Source organism: Mesocricetus auratus, unplaced genomic scaffold (assembly GCF_017639785.1).
Source record: "Mesocricetus auratus isolate SY011 unplaced genomic scaffold, BCM_Maur_2.0 Super-Scaffold_100008, whole genome shotgun sequence".
Classification (NCBI taxonomy): domain Eukaryota; kingdom Metazoa; phylum Chordata; class Mammalia; order Rodentia; family Cricetidae; genus Mesocricetus; species Mesocricetus auratus.
In genome coordinates this window covers 21783586-21800036 of record NW_024429192.1, presented here as the reverse complement: position 1 = coordinate 21800036, position 16451 = coordinate 21783586, and positions in this window count along the sequence as shown.

Genomic DNA, 16451 nt, shown 5'->3' with positions numbered 1-16451 from the left:
GTGGCATGATGTGTCTACATAGCCTTGGTTGCTCACAAAGGCACAGTCCTCTGGATCTTATCCTCTTGTGTGCTGGATTATGAACACACACTATCACTTCCAGCTCAGCTTTAAATCACGGTTTATTATTATTATAACCACTCTCTTCTGTGCTCATCTTCAACGGTTTGGATTCCCTTGACTGACTGTACTTGCTAGTAAAAACGCTAAATCAAGATAACTACCTATATACTCCAATCTACATACTACCAAGCAAACTGTGCCTCTTAAAAGTTCAGACATTGAAATTGTTTTTAGTGTAGTTCATGACCACTACTCCCAAGTGGACATGTTTGGACAGCATCATGTTTTCCTTGTCCACCTGTTCTAGAAAACTATTACATCCCTTTTGTTCTCAAACTTTCACACTCCTGCAGCAATCTGCTGGTATACCCTGTGAATAAAGAATGTTTTTATGTTGGAAGAATGAGGCCCGTAAGTAGGAAGTACCTGCTTATTAGTGGATGACTGTAGTTTTTCACCTCCTTTTTCCTCCAAAGATCCAAAATCCCTTCAATATTTTCTTGTCATGAGCTTCTCATTAGAGCTTAGTCTTCAATCCAACATATTTACTTTTCAGGTGGTTTCAATAAGACTTTGAGAGTCATCTATGCCCCCAAGGGTCCTCAGATTTGTATCTCCAGTCTGATAATCTCCTTAAGACTCTAATTTTCCCCCTTTGATGCTTATTAAAATGTTTCCTTAAGCCAATTCTCCTTTTGCTCTTAGCTCCCTAGTTAACGGCTGAGTAATCCTTTGTGACTTTTTGGGGAGAAATTGTGGTATTCTTAAGAGTACTCATTCTGACTTTTTTCCCTTACAAATGTCTTTGAGGGTTTGCCAGACTGGAACCATCTGCTCAACCACTGTCTAGGGCAGAGGCAAATGTTCTTATAATCTACCTTCCTTGCCCCTTCTTTCTTCCCTCTGTCCTCCATTCCATCCCTTCCTTTGTTGTTAGTGGACTTGAACCCTTCAATTACAAATTGAAATTCCACCCTCTCTGAATGTGTAAAACCTTGATTCCAAGTTTCTACTATGCACAGGTCTACTCTACCCACCAGATTCAACCTTAATTTTCAACATTTATTAAAATGTATAATTTCAGATTATTTTCCTAATTTTCTTATAAGCATTCTTACTAACTTCAAAAGATAATAATAAAATCTAATTTAAATTTTCTGGGTATTTGTAGACATAAATAGATTGGAATATTTCTGAAACTGGGAAATTCTTTTACTGTTCTTAATTTTGATTATATGATGTTGATAATTTAAAATTAGAAATATTTATTTTACGTTTAACCCTCTGCTGTTTTTGTCACTGTATGACAAAGCAAAGACAAAAAGGTTTTATAGATCTTTCTTTATAATTCCATTTTATTTACTATGTTTCTATTATTTTTATTTGGGGTGCATAGAACTGGGTATCATTATGGAATTTCCATGCATATATATCATTAATTTTTTTTCTTATTCATTCCCCACTGGCTTCAACAGCCCAGCTCAATTTAATTAGAATAATTAATGGACATTTAAGCCTAACCATATAGAGGGATGGATATATGTTGGTTTTCTAGGGAGGCTTAATAGAGTCTAGTCTAGGAAATTATGGACAGAGATAGTCTAGGATAAGAGGTAGCTAAAAGATCATTTCCAATGACCTTAAAAACGTATTAGTTTTGTTTATTTAGAGCATGGAAACATCTATTTCAGCATGGAAACTCAATGTGAATAACAACTGAATTGGAAACTCACCTCATACTTGGAATAAAGGTTTCTAGCTCATAAAGGTTGTACAATACATCCTTGCCCACTGTTGGACAGGTTGCTCAAATGTGACCTCAGCCTCTAATGTAATTTACCATATTATGTTCAGGCCATGATGCCCACTTACAGAAAAATGATAGGACCTTCTTGTTTACATGAAAAGACTCCATACTATGAAGTAGCTTACATACATATAGAGAATGATCATTACGAAATGCTTTTTTCCACCAATTTAGTGTTTCTTTGATCCCCCCTGACAAAAGGCATTTGGATTCTTCATAGATAAGCTGAAAGTTAATGTGCAATATAGTCAATAAACATAACAGCACCATTTTGGTGTCAGTACTATAGTGTCTTTGTTTCCTCAAAGTTTCAGCTTGATGAATTAAAGTACTGATAGTTCCCCCAAGTCTTCAGCTTACTCTTCTTGGGACACCTCTTGATGGGTTGGCTTGTCATCTTACTTCAGATGTTTCATTGGTCCAGATGCTGTCCATCAGGAGCCGTCTGGTACTTCATTTATTTTCATGAAAGTTAAGCATGTGTTTAAATATTGATTAGACAGCAGGAGAAGAGAATATCCTCCATATAACCAAAGACCAATACCTTGGGAAATTTAAACAGCATTGACTTGTGTGCCTTATGTCCTAATTGTAACCATTCATATACAGCAGTTAGGTCCCTTTCTAATTTTCTTCATGAGAAGACCTTTGATACTGAGTTATTCCTGCTTCTCTGAGGACCTAGCCCACATTAGGAATCAGTTGTTGGGGGAACCTACAAGCCTCATGGCTGGTAGACAGATGATCTGGGCAAGGAGGAGAAAAAAACTCAGTCAGTACCATCTTTGTAGGCAAGGGTCAGACTTCCAGAAACTGACCTGCAAAATGCTTTTTATATGAAGAATACTTAAATCAATACCAACTTAACAGAATAAGTGACCTATTAAAACTTTCTGGAAAATGAGTGTGAGGTAAGAACATATTTCTAAATATGGTTCCTCATCTGACATCACCCTGTAAATATTTGTCTCTAGAGCAGGACCAGCTGCGTACCAACCAAATGGAATTTCAGAAAAGAACAGGCTTTGTTTCAAAATGGTGATGGATTTAAGTTAATTCTGAAGTGCTCCAAGGGAGCAACACTACCTTACCTGATTTAATTAAAAAGAAGTGCAATATGGGATAACTTTTAATCTATGACATAGAAGGAATATGGAAGTTCATATACAGGTATATTACAAATTCTCATTGGTTTTAATAATACTCCCCCTCCACTGAGTCAGATATAGGGGTGAATGCAGAAAGATCAAAGAAGCAGAGCAGCCAGTCACTAGTTTTTACCTCTACTGAATCCTCAGACCAAATGGATGACCCTGAATCTTTGAATTCTAGGAATCCTCAGACTAAATGCTCTGGGCTCCTGTCTCCTCCTGCCTTATATTCCTCTCTCCACACAGTCATATCACTTCTATCTCCACCTCTGTAGTGTTCTGTTTTATATAACTATAAGAACTTCCCAAAAATGTTTCTACATTAGAACACAGCATTCAGTGTACCCCGGATCTGTTCCTGGACCATGGTCACTGATAATTGGTTCTGGAAGAAAATTAACTCTTGTTTCTAACTGCATTTTGACTTATATTACTTACCCAGATGCAACAATGTAAATTCCCATTTATATATCATATCATAAAATTGAAATTATAAACTTAAGCATGCAACAGTGTTCGAAAGAGTTTTTATGTTAATTAAATCTGGGTTAAAATGTTTTTTAATTTAAAAAGAGTAATGACATAATTTCCTTAGATTTATTCATAGTAGGGAACTTAAAATGTGCGTGTGTGTGCGTGTCTATGTCTGTGTCTGTATATGTGTGTGTGTGTGTGTGTGTTGTCTATGTAAACCTACTGCTTTGGGGACAAGTCAGGGTTGTGAATAAGACAGGCTGTTAAGAGGAGGGACATCATAAGATATGAATTCATAGAAGTCTGGTAACCTAAACAGCGGTTCTTACAGCCTATATGAAGAATTAAGATGTCTTCATAATTACACTTCTCATCTGTTAAGAATTTAAATTGGTTATCTGTTGTCTTTCAACACACACACACACACGCACACACACATACATACATACATACATACATACATACATACATACTGTCTTCACAGTACCAGTCATCTTTGGAATATGAAGAAATAAGTGAAACTGCCTATAGACAACTTCCCAATCTTAATGTCATGATGATGACTTTTGACAGCACATCCTAGCCTTCACCCTTCACCTCTGCTGTGGTCTTTGCTCAAATGTTTCTTATTCTTATTCTTTTATATTTCCACTTTGCTAATCTCCTTAGCCTTCGTTTTCTTTTCCCAGAGATTGGGATGTCGAGTCACTCTGAGAGCTGCGATGTGTTTCGGGCAGGGATTTAATGTGTCAAATGTAAATAGAGGGCCAGTGTCTCTGTAGTTGGTTTATTTTGCTTCTGTTCTCTCCAACCACCTCCTGATTCCACATGTGCCACCTAGCTTTATGTGTTCATGATGTCATGAACTACAAACTGAAATTCTGGCAGCAGTACAGAGAAAGAGCTAATTCTCAAGCACATTTTGAATGTGCTTGGAACTGTTAAACTAATATTTGGTAGGCAAATTGAGATCTCCAACTATAAAATAGATTTACTTAGGAATGGACTCATTTAACATTCAATTTACCTTATGTTATATTATAAAAAATATATATAAAGGCAGTACGTACTCAAATTCAGCTAGCCTATGGTGACAAAGTAGGAGGATTTGTACTGCCTGGTTGAAACCATGTTGTGTGTTTGAGTTTCTTAGTTTAAAGAGGAAATAATATAGTTTAATGCCTATTAAATATGTATGTTATAAGAGTTCAAGGTTTCCTTTGAATGATATAAAATATTGGCTACACATGTATGCCAGGGGTTCTCTTCCCAAGAAATTGTGAACAGAACTGCATATGGAGAGGATTTCAGTAGATCCTAGAAGGCCCTGTTTGGACAAAGACAATTACAATGCTACAGCCTGGGTGGCCTGATCCTTACTGCTAATAATGCTATTCATCCCCAGGATAAATCAATATGTTATAATAAAACATGGTCAAACAGGAAGGACAATGGCAGAGAACAATACCCACCCAAGTTAAAACGCCATTGATGCTGCATTTCTGAAGAACACTAAGGCTCCAAAGTTTGGATGTCTAGGTGCTGATGAGAACGGCAATGTCACTGGTGAGTTCTATGTAGCTTAAAGGTATTTTCTCAAGCCCTGTGGTGCAGATGTAAGCAAAGAGATGACCTGTGGTGCAGTAACTAGCTTTCCCTCACAGTATTCCACACTCATCTTTGAAGCATTGAGTTATTAACTTAGGACTATCTGATTTCAAAGTGCAGATGTTAAGTCTCAACTATGTTCCTTATTGCCAATAACCCACAGAACTTTACAGGTTTGGTAACAAAGCACAGATATTTTAAATTTAAAATATTTAAGACCTACTAGAAAGTACTATTTTTTTTAACAACAAATGATTTGAAACAAAGCTACCACATTGCCATTCAAACAAGTTTCCACAAGTCTGATATCTCCTTAGGCAAATAACAAAGTCCTAATGAGAAAAATGGTTAAAATGTCAGGAGGGTCAAAGACAGCTGAACAAAAAGATCAGAGAGCAGATCGGAACTGGATGTGGTTTTCTGTTCAGCGCATTAGAACGTGGATTATCTCCCTGCAACTGTTAATGGAATGGAAATTGCACATAAGGAGACTTTGCATCAATAAAATGCAGCTCAACCCTGACTCTTGTACAAAAAAAAAAAAAAAAAAACAGAGAGATGCGATAAAAGAAAGAGTTTTACAGATCAGCTAAACATCACGTACTATTGAAGGCGAAAGTCTAAATGTATATAAAGGGATCTCATGCCTTGCACAAATGGAATACAGTTGTGAGTCAACCATCTAATGCATAGCATATTCTGATCTGTGATAGAAGGCATTTTATGAAGGAATGAACGCTGGAAATCATCTTGCAACCTGCCATTCAATTAGGAAGGGAACAAGTTACTTGAATAGAAAAGAGAAAACTGTAAAGAAACGAAGCAAGACAAATATTATCCAAACAGAGAGAAGGAGCAATGCAGAAAAAGGGGATGCAGTGGAATCTCCCATTGAGGGCGGAGCCTTCCAGTGAAGACTGCCAACCTTTAGGTTATGGCACCAGAAAGGTCAGAGAGGGCTATCCAGACCAAACATCTTGATTTATAAATGAGTGAACATAATCATCTGATTAAAAAAACCCTGAAACTACTCCATTGCAAGATGTAACTGGATGATTATTAGCCTCGTTTCTTCTTTCTTTAAAGAATGGGCAAGATAATGATATGTTACAATTTGTGGGAATGTTGTAATTTACATTTATATTCAAGGGTTGCTTTCCAAAGCGATTCTTTCTTAAGGGTCCCCTTACCCTTTCACCAGTAAAATAAACAAAAGAAACAAGTACTCGCTTTAGAATTGGAGCAATCAATGCTCAACCAGTTTCTATTCATTATATGAAAGGCTGTGGATAGAGCGAATGAAGCTAAAGATTATATTCCACATACCAACCTGCATTTACATATGCATATATAATTCATTTTCCTTCCTGCAAACTCTTTGCTTACCTACTCTTACATGGGAGAAATTAAGAGGGAATTTAGTATCAGTAACCAGTCTCTTGGAAGGTTGGAAGATTGAACATACCAAAGTAGAATTTACATTCTGCTTTAATGGAATATTGCCTATTGTATTCTATGTTTTTGTTCTGTTTTGTAAGAACAGGGTCTTGTTATATTACCCAGGAAGCACTGGAATTCATGATTCACTTGTTTCAGTCTTCCTAATACTAGCGTACAGTTATAAACCACATTATTTTTGTACTTTTTAAAAAATGTAAAAATTTAACTACAGAATATTGTTAAAATTATATAATTTTTATGATTGGTAATTACAAGATGGGATAAGAGAAAGCACAGGGAAGAAATAAAGTAACAGTGCTGGTGGGAATGCACCATGAACATCACACAATGTTAGAAATACATATTCCCTAGGGCATTTCTCCAAACACTCTGTATCCTACTCTTTTTTTTAATTGATTCTCTATTCACGGAGGCTGAGATATGGACACAGCTTACATGTGTCAACTTTTGAATGTATAATGAAAATGTGGTACTCTTATACAATAGAATATGACTCAGCTGCCAAGAAAAATGAAAACGTGAAATTTACAGGTGAACAAATGAGTCTGAAAAGAATCATGTTGCATGAGATGACCTAGAAAGACAAACATCAAATGTTTTTTCCTGTTTATGGATCTTAGCTTTGGATCTTTAGATGTGTGTGTTTCCTTTGGACTACTCATAGTTAACAGGAACTTAGTAAGGGGCCATGCAGGAAGTGGGGGTATAGCACACTGAAGAGAGGAGAGAGAGAAAACAATAATATAAACAGGAAAGGGTGAATAATGGCTTAGGAAAGGTTAAGTGGGGAGGGGGATGGGAGGGTAGGATTGAGGAGGGATTGTGGCGAAGACCCTACTGCTGTTACTCTGCTAAAGGGCCTGTTATTGAACTAACTTCTAACGACTCATTATAACCATTGATTAATACACCTCTCAACACTCATTAAAGATGCTTCTACTTGCAGTAGATCGCAATTAATACAGAACCACAGCTGATCAATGTGCAGAGAATAAGTGATTACAAATTACTCAGCCCCGAGTGGGACATCTCTATCACTACCCATGCTCCCAAACTCAGGGACAATCACAGAAGAGGGAGCAGAAAGAGAATAAGGGCCCGTGGCATTGGATGACTACATGAAATGTTTTCCTAACACGACAGAGTAGTTGCACATATGAACTCACAGTGGTTGTAGCAACAAGCAGCAGATCAGTATAAGAGAAAGGCACACAAAATCCCATAATTTAGGGTGGAGGTAGGCAAGAAGTCTCATCTGTTACTGATGAGCTATTGGTAATTGATGGCTTCTTGGAGAGGAGAGTTTGTTTTCTTTAAAGGTGTGGCCCTTACTAGTTTCCAGAATGCTATATGGATGGCCATATACTTAATAGTATATAGGCACCATGGGTTAAAAAAATATGAGGGTACAAATTTAGTCTTCTTTGGGTGTTATGCATCTAGAGGAGAGTTAGGGAGGAGGGTGAATATGATTAAAGTATTGCAAATGAAAATTTAAAAAGTGGAGAAAATATACAGTCATGGATGCCAGCCAAAGAATGAAAGGTTGAAGAAAGATGATACGATAACTCAAAAGAGAAGTTTAGGGAATAAAGCATAATGGTCTAAAAGTGGCCAAGAAAACAATGAACCAATACCATAGAAAAACAACAAGCAAACAAACAAACCCAGCAAACAATCATCATCATCCAAAATCTCTGACACTTTCACAGTCAGTGTTAGGATGGGAACAGAAAAACCTTTGACTGCTTCTGATGACTTCAGTGAAGTGGTGTTCTTAGTAGACAAGATGCTTTGATTGGAGGAAAGATATAACTGGAATAAATATTTAAACCAGGATCAAACATGTGGAGGACATTATTCACAGTAATTTATGGATTTCTGAAGGCAGCTTAAGATGTTGAAAAGACAGGAGGCAAGAATTAAAGCACTAGTGACTGTATAGTTACAGGATCTTACATAATTGAAAGGACAAAAGAAAAGGGCATTGAATAGGGAGTCTAGGATTTATTTGCGATAGATAATATAAATAAGAAAATATGATAGATGTGATAAACAGAACAGTATCTCCCTAGATTCATTAGGCAGAATTCTCTGGGATTTGTAAATATTCATTTTTAGGGTAAAAGGTGTGATGATTCTAGATTAGGTAGGTGTCCACTAAATGTCACCACAGTGATCCTTGCAAGAGAAAAGCAGATGTGAAGTAGGAGGTGAGAACTGAGCTGATATGACCATATCACATGACATTGCTTTCTCAGAGGGAGAATTTAAAAGAGGAATGGGAAGAAATTGCGGATAACTATACCTTGCATGTGTTTGAAAGCATGTTGTTCTAACAAACTGTTTTGTCAAGCAAGAAACCATGATCACCCCAAATTCAAGTGAAGTAAATCAATATCATACCACCCAGGAGAAGGAAGGAGAATGGGTTTCTGGTATACATTGATATGCTTTGTCAAATACTGCCAAGGATTACAGAAGACACACACGCTCTAGAGATAAGCACAATAGGAGAAGACAGGGAATAACATATTTCCAAAGTAAATGAAAGGAAATTCTAAAATTGTTAGATTTCTGATAGGAAAGTTTAGTTGGTCATTGTCAACAGAGATATATAGCAGGCATTCTTTTTTCAAGAGAATTAGAAATTGTACCTATTTATTTATTACACACACACACTGGTTTATATGGCTGGTAATTCTTATGAAAGTATCTATAACAAATTTGATATTTGTAACTTTCTGGTTTTAATCTTACTCTACCCTCATAGGTCTTTGGGGAGCATGGAAGGAGGCAATGTCTTTGATGTATGGAGGTTGGTCTCAGAATTACTATGTAGCAGAGGCTAGTGTCAAACTCACAGTGACTCTCCTCAGTCTCCACAGTGATGCAATGACAGGCACATGCTAGCACAGCACACTGTTTGGGGCTAGCCTAAGAGCCTATGTAGATCTTCAGTTAGAAGACATGTGGAAGTCCTTACTTGGATGAAGGTTTGGTGATTCTATCAAAACTGCTATCTCCAGAACATTCTGGTCTGTGAAATGTGTGTGTACTGGTAGAGAGCAAAATTGCTTAGGAAAATCATTTTCTGGAAGGAAATGGAATAATGTATCAATTTATTTATTCTTAATTTTCAAAGTCTTTTGAATGAATCAGCCTTTCAGGAAAGATAGGGTTTGGAAGTCAAGTTACTTCAATCAGCAAACGATATTGTCTGCATTTAGACTGAAGGGACTTGAGGTAGGATGTTCTGGTCTAGTGTTCCTATGACAGTGGGAACCAGACAGAGGCCCCAGAAAAGTGCCTGCTTAACCAAAGGCCTAGGTATAACAATGGAAACTCAGATGCTAATCCTCAACTTACTTGTCCCATGGAGAGAGAAAGGGGTGCAGAGGTGGGGTGGTGGAACACTTCCCTTTAACCAGGCAGTGGAGACCCCGCTGCAGAGTGGACTAGGCTTGAGACAGCTATCACCTTTGTCCTGCAGAAATGATACCTGATGGAGTTTAAAGGCAAAGGCTGTATTATCTTCAGACTCCAAGAGCTTTTTCTTTAAATACTAAGTTTAAAGAAATCTGAGTGCCAATATAAACATGCACACACATGCACATATGCATGTACACACGAACACACACACACACCACATAGACTTCAAATAGTTTTAGACTATAAAAGAAAGCATTTTATACTATCTTTTTATACTGTCTTTTGGATCTGGGATAGAACTCAGGACCTCATATTTACTAGGCAAGCACTCTACCCCTGGGCCAAATCCTGAACCCTTCATTTTCTTCTATTTTTAAGGATGATTCTGAGTTGTAGCATTTGCATTCTACATTTTAATGGAACAGTTAAAATGTCCTGATTTTTCATTTTTGTTTCTAATGTATTATTTTTTACTCAGAACTAAACAGAATAGTGAGGGAGGAAAACTATTTAGTTGGAATAATAGTTTAAGTTAAATTGCAAGGTAGTTTCCATTGTTGCAGAATTTTCTGATATGTGAAAGAATTGCCCATGTAGTTCATGAGCATTAGGAATTCAGTGTGTGCTATCTGCATATCTCCTCCTCTCAAGTTCAACAAATACCTGTAGTAGCTTTAAAAAAATGACCTTGAATACTTGATTGGTAGCTCAACGTTGTAAGATTTTTTGCTGCTGACTCCATTGAAATTAATCCTCTGTAATCAAAGAAAAGCCAAACAACAATGGCATACTATTATGTTTTGAGTTGCATTAAAAATAAATTTATTGTCAGCAGCTGGTTCAGTTTCTGTGCAAGACTTTTGAAGTCAGATCAATGTCTTTGATGTGCACTGAACTGACAAACACCATAAATATTTAAATCTTAAATAAAGCTTCCCTTTATAAAGTATGCATTCATGTTGGGATACTATAAATTGGGAATTAAGATGAAATTGATACCAACATCAACCAAGTCCACTGTGTTAGTGTTATTTGAATGCAAATGCGGCAAATACATGTTCAGGTTTGTCGAATCACATAGAGTTGGTATTTATACACTATCAATAGGACAGCAAATGTAACCCAGCCATTCTCTTGAGTTTGAAAGTTCAGGACTTTGGTGTCTCTTTGCCCCTCTGCAGAATGCATAGAACTGCTGCTCTTTGCTCAGATCCTTCCAATTGCAGGCCAAATGTGCGTAAGATTTGTTGAGGGTCTAATTAGACACTGAAGTTTATTGATGATTTCATTTTACACTTTGCTAGGACTGAACCTGGTTCTTTGCTGTAACTTCCACCCCACCTACCCCTTATTAATTTGTATTAGTTAGATGTTGAATGACTGACTTTGAATCAATATTTTAGTATTGTTGTTACTTGTGTCTCTAGACAATACTTAAGGCATATTTTCCCATGATCACTACACATTTTCAGTTGCATAACTATGAAACAGTATGCTTTCTTAGTAAGATAGGGAGGAAATTTGGAGAATGGTATTATCTTCTCTATACAATCCTGCAGTAGCTTAGTGTCAGTCATTCTTTCCCTTTTAATTGTTTTCCCAGTTCTTCACCTATTTGCCAGACCACCTTCATGCAAACCACCACAACCAAAGAATTACCTTTCCCATAGTCAGGGGATGCCCATTGTCTTTAAAAATACTAAAACATCTACAGAAAATCCACACTAAAAGGACCCTAAAGAGAGGAGCAAAAGAAGACTGAACAAATTAATGCATTAGGACAGAAAGTGAGGACTTTGCTATGTGTTGGTGGCGTTTAGAAATACCACTCTTTGTGTTCTGGTTATGATCTACTCCAGAGAGGTGGTCTCAATACTGTTGTGCTTTTTATCCTTTTACTACATTTTTATGATATGCAAAAACCTTCACACTTAATTAACAGAATTCAGTAATATGCAAATGAATGAACGCATGTGCAAATACATGGTAAAAGTGCCCTTTCTCCTGCATCCCCTCAGTCCTGCATTCTCAAGGCCAATTCTTTTTTAAAAATCAGGTTTTAAATGTTTATTATAAACACACTCTACTTAGAATTTGTGAAATACATTGTGCCTCCATGAAGTTTATATTTTAAATCTCTAATGTGCAATTTGACTACACTCAGAAATGGGATCTTTAATGCAGAAGTAATTGTGGATATTTGAGACACAAAGGAGACTGAATATGAAAGGATTTATAGGAAGATGACCTCATAAGGAGTGGAAAAGACACTAGGGATGAGCACACACAGAGTTCTTCAAGTTCCCATAAAGAAGGCAGCCATCTCTAAGCAAGAAGGGAGAATCAATTCTGCCAGCATCTATCTTGAATGAGATTTCCAGGCTCCAGAAGGTTTAAACCCCATAGTCTAATTCGTTATGGCAGGCCTTGAAGACTAATGTAAAATATTCAGACATGACCAAAGTGTGTGCAAACAGAAAGGGTTTTTGCTGTCTACTAATTTATTTCTGGATTCTGCTCGAAAGGACATACCCCATAGCTAACCATTTCTGCATTTTAGAAGGTTGATCTTTCACTGATCAACTCTATATATGTAAATAATATGTTTATGATACTATTTCCTCATTTATAAGCTTTAAGATTTGCTTATTTATTTTGTACTGTCAGTAAGCATTTAGTTTACCTATACAATGAATTTGTCCTCTCTCTCTCTTCTCCTACTAAAAAAACACATTTCATCTCTCACAAACCAGCTCTCCACTTCATGAAGAATGCTGTAACTCTACTTTCTTCACTACAGAACTGAAGCCATCCCTCTTCCAGGATCCATTTTTTCTTCTTCATCCCCCTTCCCTGTATGTCTGATGACTGTGTTTTAACATAGTTATAGTTAAACACTCATGACTTTTCTACATAGCTAATCTTAACACATGGAAACTAAGTTTCCTATGAGATTATACATTTTGTTCGTTGAAGATGCAGTAATATCTCAGGCTTACATATGTATCTGAAGGAGTCTACAACAGTAGACTTTGAACTGTACAGTTTGAATTAAGGAAAAAAATCTACTATGAGTGTCATTAAGTAAAGGATTCCTAATATAAATTAGAGTTATATAATCGTTGGGCTGTTTGGGATATATTGTCTATAATGAGGAATAGGAGGACCATAGAAAAATTCACAATCTTTAGAGGTATTGGCTTTGGAGAACATAGTGGAGATCTGGAGGAAATTCAGGAGTCCCAGCATGCTCAATATTAATATGGTCTCTGAAGAACTGTTGGCAAAGTTAAGTTCTCTATGTTTTTGGTGGGCCTGTGTTGACCATAGAACAGCAGAGATTACAAATGACAAAGGGTATGCTCGTTTTCCATGATCAACTAAACCTGTAAGGAATTTTGAGACTTGTAGATAAGGTCTCATAGAACTCCAGCAAGAAGGGATTGAGATTCCCGGAGTGAAGCGGGTGCAGAGGCAGAACTGAGATTGAGAGGCTTTTTCCTGGGAATGTATAATATAACAGCCACTGTAAATGCAAGAAGCTAAAATATGAATGACACATACTCTTGAGTGGCAGAAGAAAGTGTAAATGAGATAAAGGACAATGGTGTAGACTTTAAGACAAAAGTTTTGAAAGTTCAAAGAGGACATAAAGTGGTGCTTAGCAGCTTTACTTAGATGAATTCTGACTTCATAGAATGACTAGACAAATTTGTCACTCTGACTTGAAAGTCTAGTCTGTCCAGAAACATCTTGTTCAAGCACTTCCTTCATTACCCCCTCTCTATAAGGACCCAGGCTATAACCAAAATAATTGACTTCTCCTCAGAGATGTTTTTGAGCAGCTGAGATTAGTGGCCATGTTTTTATGTGCCACAAACTGGGAAGTGTCAACTGATAGACTCAAAGGGCTATATTCCCTAATTGGTGACTGTTTGTAAGTAGAACAGATAACAACCCAAAGAGTAGTCACAGAACTGGAGGTTGTAGGAACTCATCTTCACTCAACATTCTCTTGAATGCCACCCTAAACCACACCAACAGACCTCCCCATCACTACCAGTAAACTCATTACATGATTGTTATTTGTTGGTACTATAATTTATGTATTACTGTATACTATTATCATTATTACAAGTGGTAAGCACAATTAATTTTATGTGACATTTGATTTCAATACTTTTCCATTTCATAGATGAAGAAACATAGGCATCATATATATGAAATCACATATGGAAGATAACAGATACAAACTTGAGAATGACAAAACTCTTACAAAAACTGGTAAATGTTTTCAGTTCTCAAGTCTTGTGTGTACTGTACTAGAAATGAATCACTTAATTCCAACATTCTGTCTTGTGTATCATTCAGAGAACAACTTGTATTTGGTCTCTTTGCTGGTAGTCTGTCATCACTCTGCCTTAAAACCTACAGACCCCTATCCTCTACAAGTTGTTGCTATCTCTTTAAGAAATGTAAAACAATTCTTTTACAGTGCTGGAGATTGGACCATGAACCTTGTGCCTTAGGCATATCAGACAAATGCTTTACCAGTGGGCTACAACCCCAGCCCAGGATGAAAGCTTTTAATTTAGTTTTTCATTTACCAATCCCATCCTTGGGGGCAGTTTTCAGATACTTTAAGAAAGTAACATTAACATTAAGGACTGTTCTTCTGCGGTCCAGTGTCTCTAAAGCAATGAAAACTCTTCTGGGAGCAACTGTATTACAATTGCAGGAAGCACATGGTGCTCATGGGAAACAAGGCTTGATGAGTTCAGGAAAAGTGTCAATACTGTGCTCAGCACACAGATGATGCTTAATAAATGTCACGAGTCATTGCTGTGATTCATTTTGCCCTTCATATCAGGGAATACATAAAAATCGCTAACAAGATACAGGACAAAGATTATTACTGGAGCACAATACAAAGATTTTTACTTTTTATGTCTGAAGGTCACTACATAGTCCTTATAGTGTAATTCCACCTTTTCTGTGGTTACTATTTATGAAGCACCCTTCAACAAATGCCTCAGAAGGTGGGATAGTATGAAATAATAAATATACTATGTTGTTTCATGTAGACACACCAATAAGGAAGCTTAATTTATGCAACATATGGTAATTGATAACAAGTCAAAGACTTATAAGAATATCCTGCAGTAAATGCCATGTGAATATAATCATTGAAGAAGTCAAGACAAGCAACAATATTTTTTTATTTTTAGATTGCAGTTGACAATAAGCAACCTAAACCATATGAAACAACATGATGAGTTAAGAGTTCTCCAGTGTTCTGTCTAAGATAGGTTAAGCTCACAATCTCCACACCTCTCTCCAATAAATAGACACTCCATGAAAGGAAAAAGATGACTTGCTCTTTTTTTATCAAAAAATTATCTTCCTCAATACACAGCATGCTTCTTTGTATGTTGCAGAAGAGAAGTGTACTCATTTAAAATGTCTTTTGTACATTGAATTATCATATTGGGAACATGCCACTGTTTCCCAATATTTATCTTGCTTTTTTTGCCCCCATAACTCGATTATAAGCAAGAATAGAGCAGAGATGTCAGTGCCTTGCACAAAACAGGTTCTCAACTCCTTTATGAGGATAATAGACCTTTAGGGTTTCCCTTTAAAATATAATTTGACACTGAACAGATGAAGGTTCTCTTCTCCCCATCTAGATGAAATCTGTGTGGTTTATACTGAGGGCAGCAAAACCAATTTCACTTGAAATAATAAAGAAATATGAAGTTCAAATGGAAAATACATTTGCATGGCTCAAATGCTCATTCATCAGTGAGTTGAAAGGATGTGATTTTCTTGTCAGATGACATGTCATAAAAATAAAACAGTAGCAATACTGACACTTTATATTTTGAATAAATGCTATACCATGAACCCAATTTCTGTTTAAATATTCCACATATACAACCCTTTCATCACAGTTGGCCCTTATGGCTCACTTAGACAATTCTGGAAAGTTTAACCAATTGTATGCCAGTGTCTTATAATAGTGTGTCTTGTATTTTGCCATTTAGAGATCAAAGTACTAAACAGCATGTGTGTGTGTGTGTGTGTGTGTGTGTGTGTGTGTGTGTGTGTGTGTCTGTGTCTGTGTCTGCGTCTGCGTCTGTGTCTGTGTCTGTGTCTATGTGAGTTAATGTCTTGGTTTAGGACGACTTAGGGCATTATTACTCAACTGCTATGGACATTGTTTTGAGGTAGGGTCTCTCATTGGAAACTCACAAATTAGGCTAGAGTTTAGGCTTAATAAATCTTTTACCATCCATAAAATTAATTTAAATAAAATATAGCTCTATCATTTCTCCTGTCCCTCTATGCCTACCCTCCTCATGGCTGATCCATCCTGCCTCTCAAATTCATAGCAGCTCCCTCTTTAACTCTTGTTACTACATGTACCTATAAATGAATTAACATTTGAATAC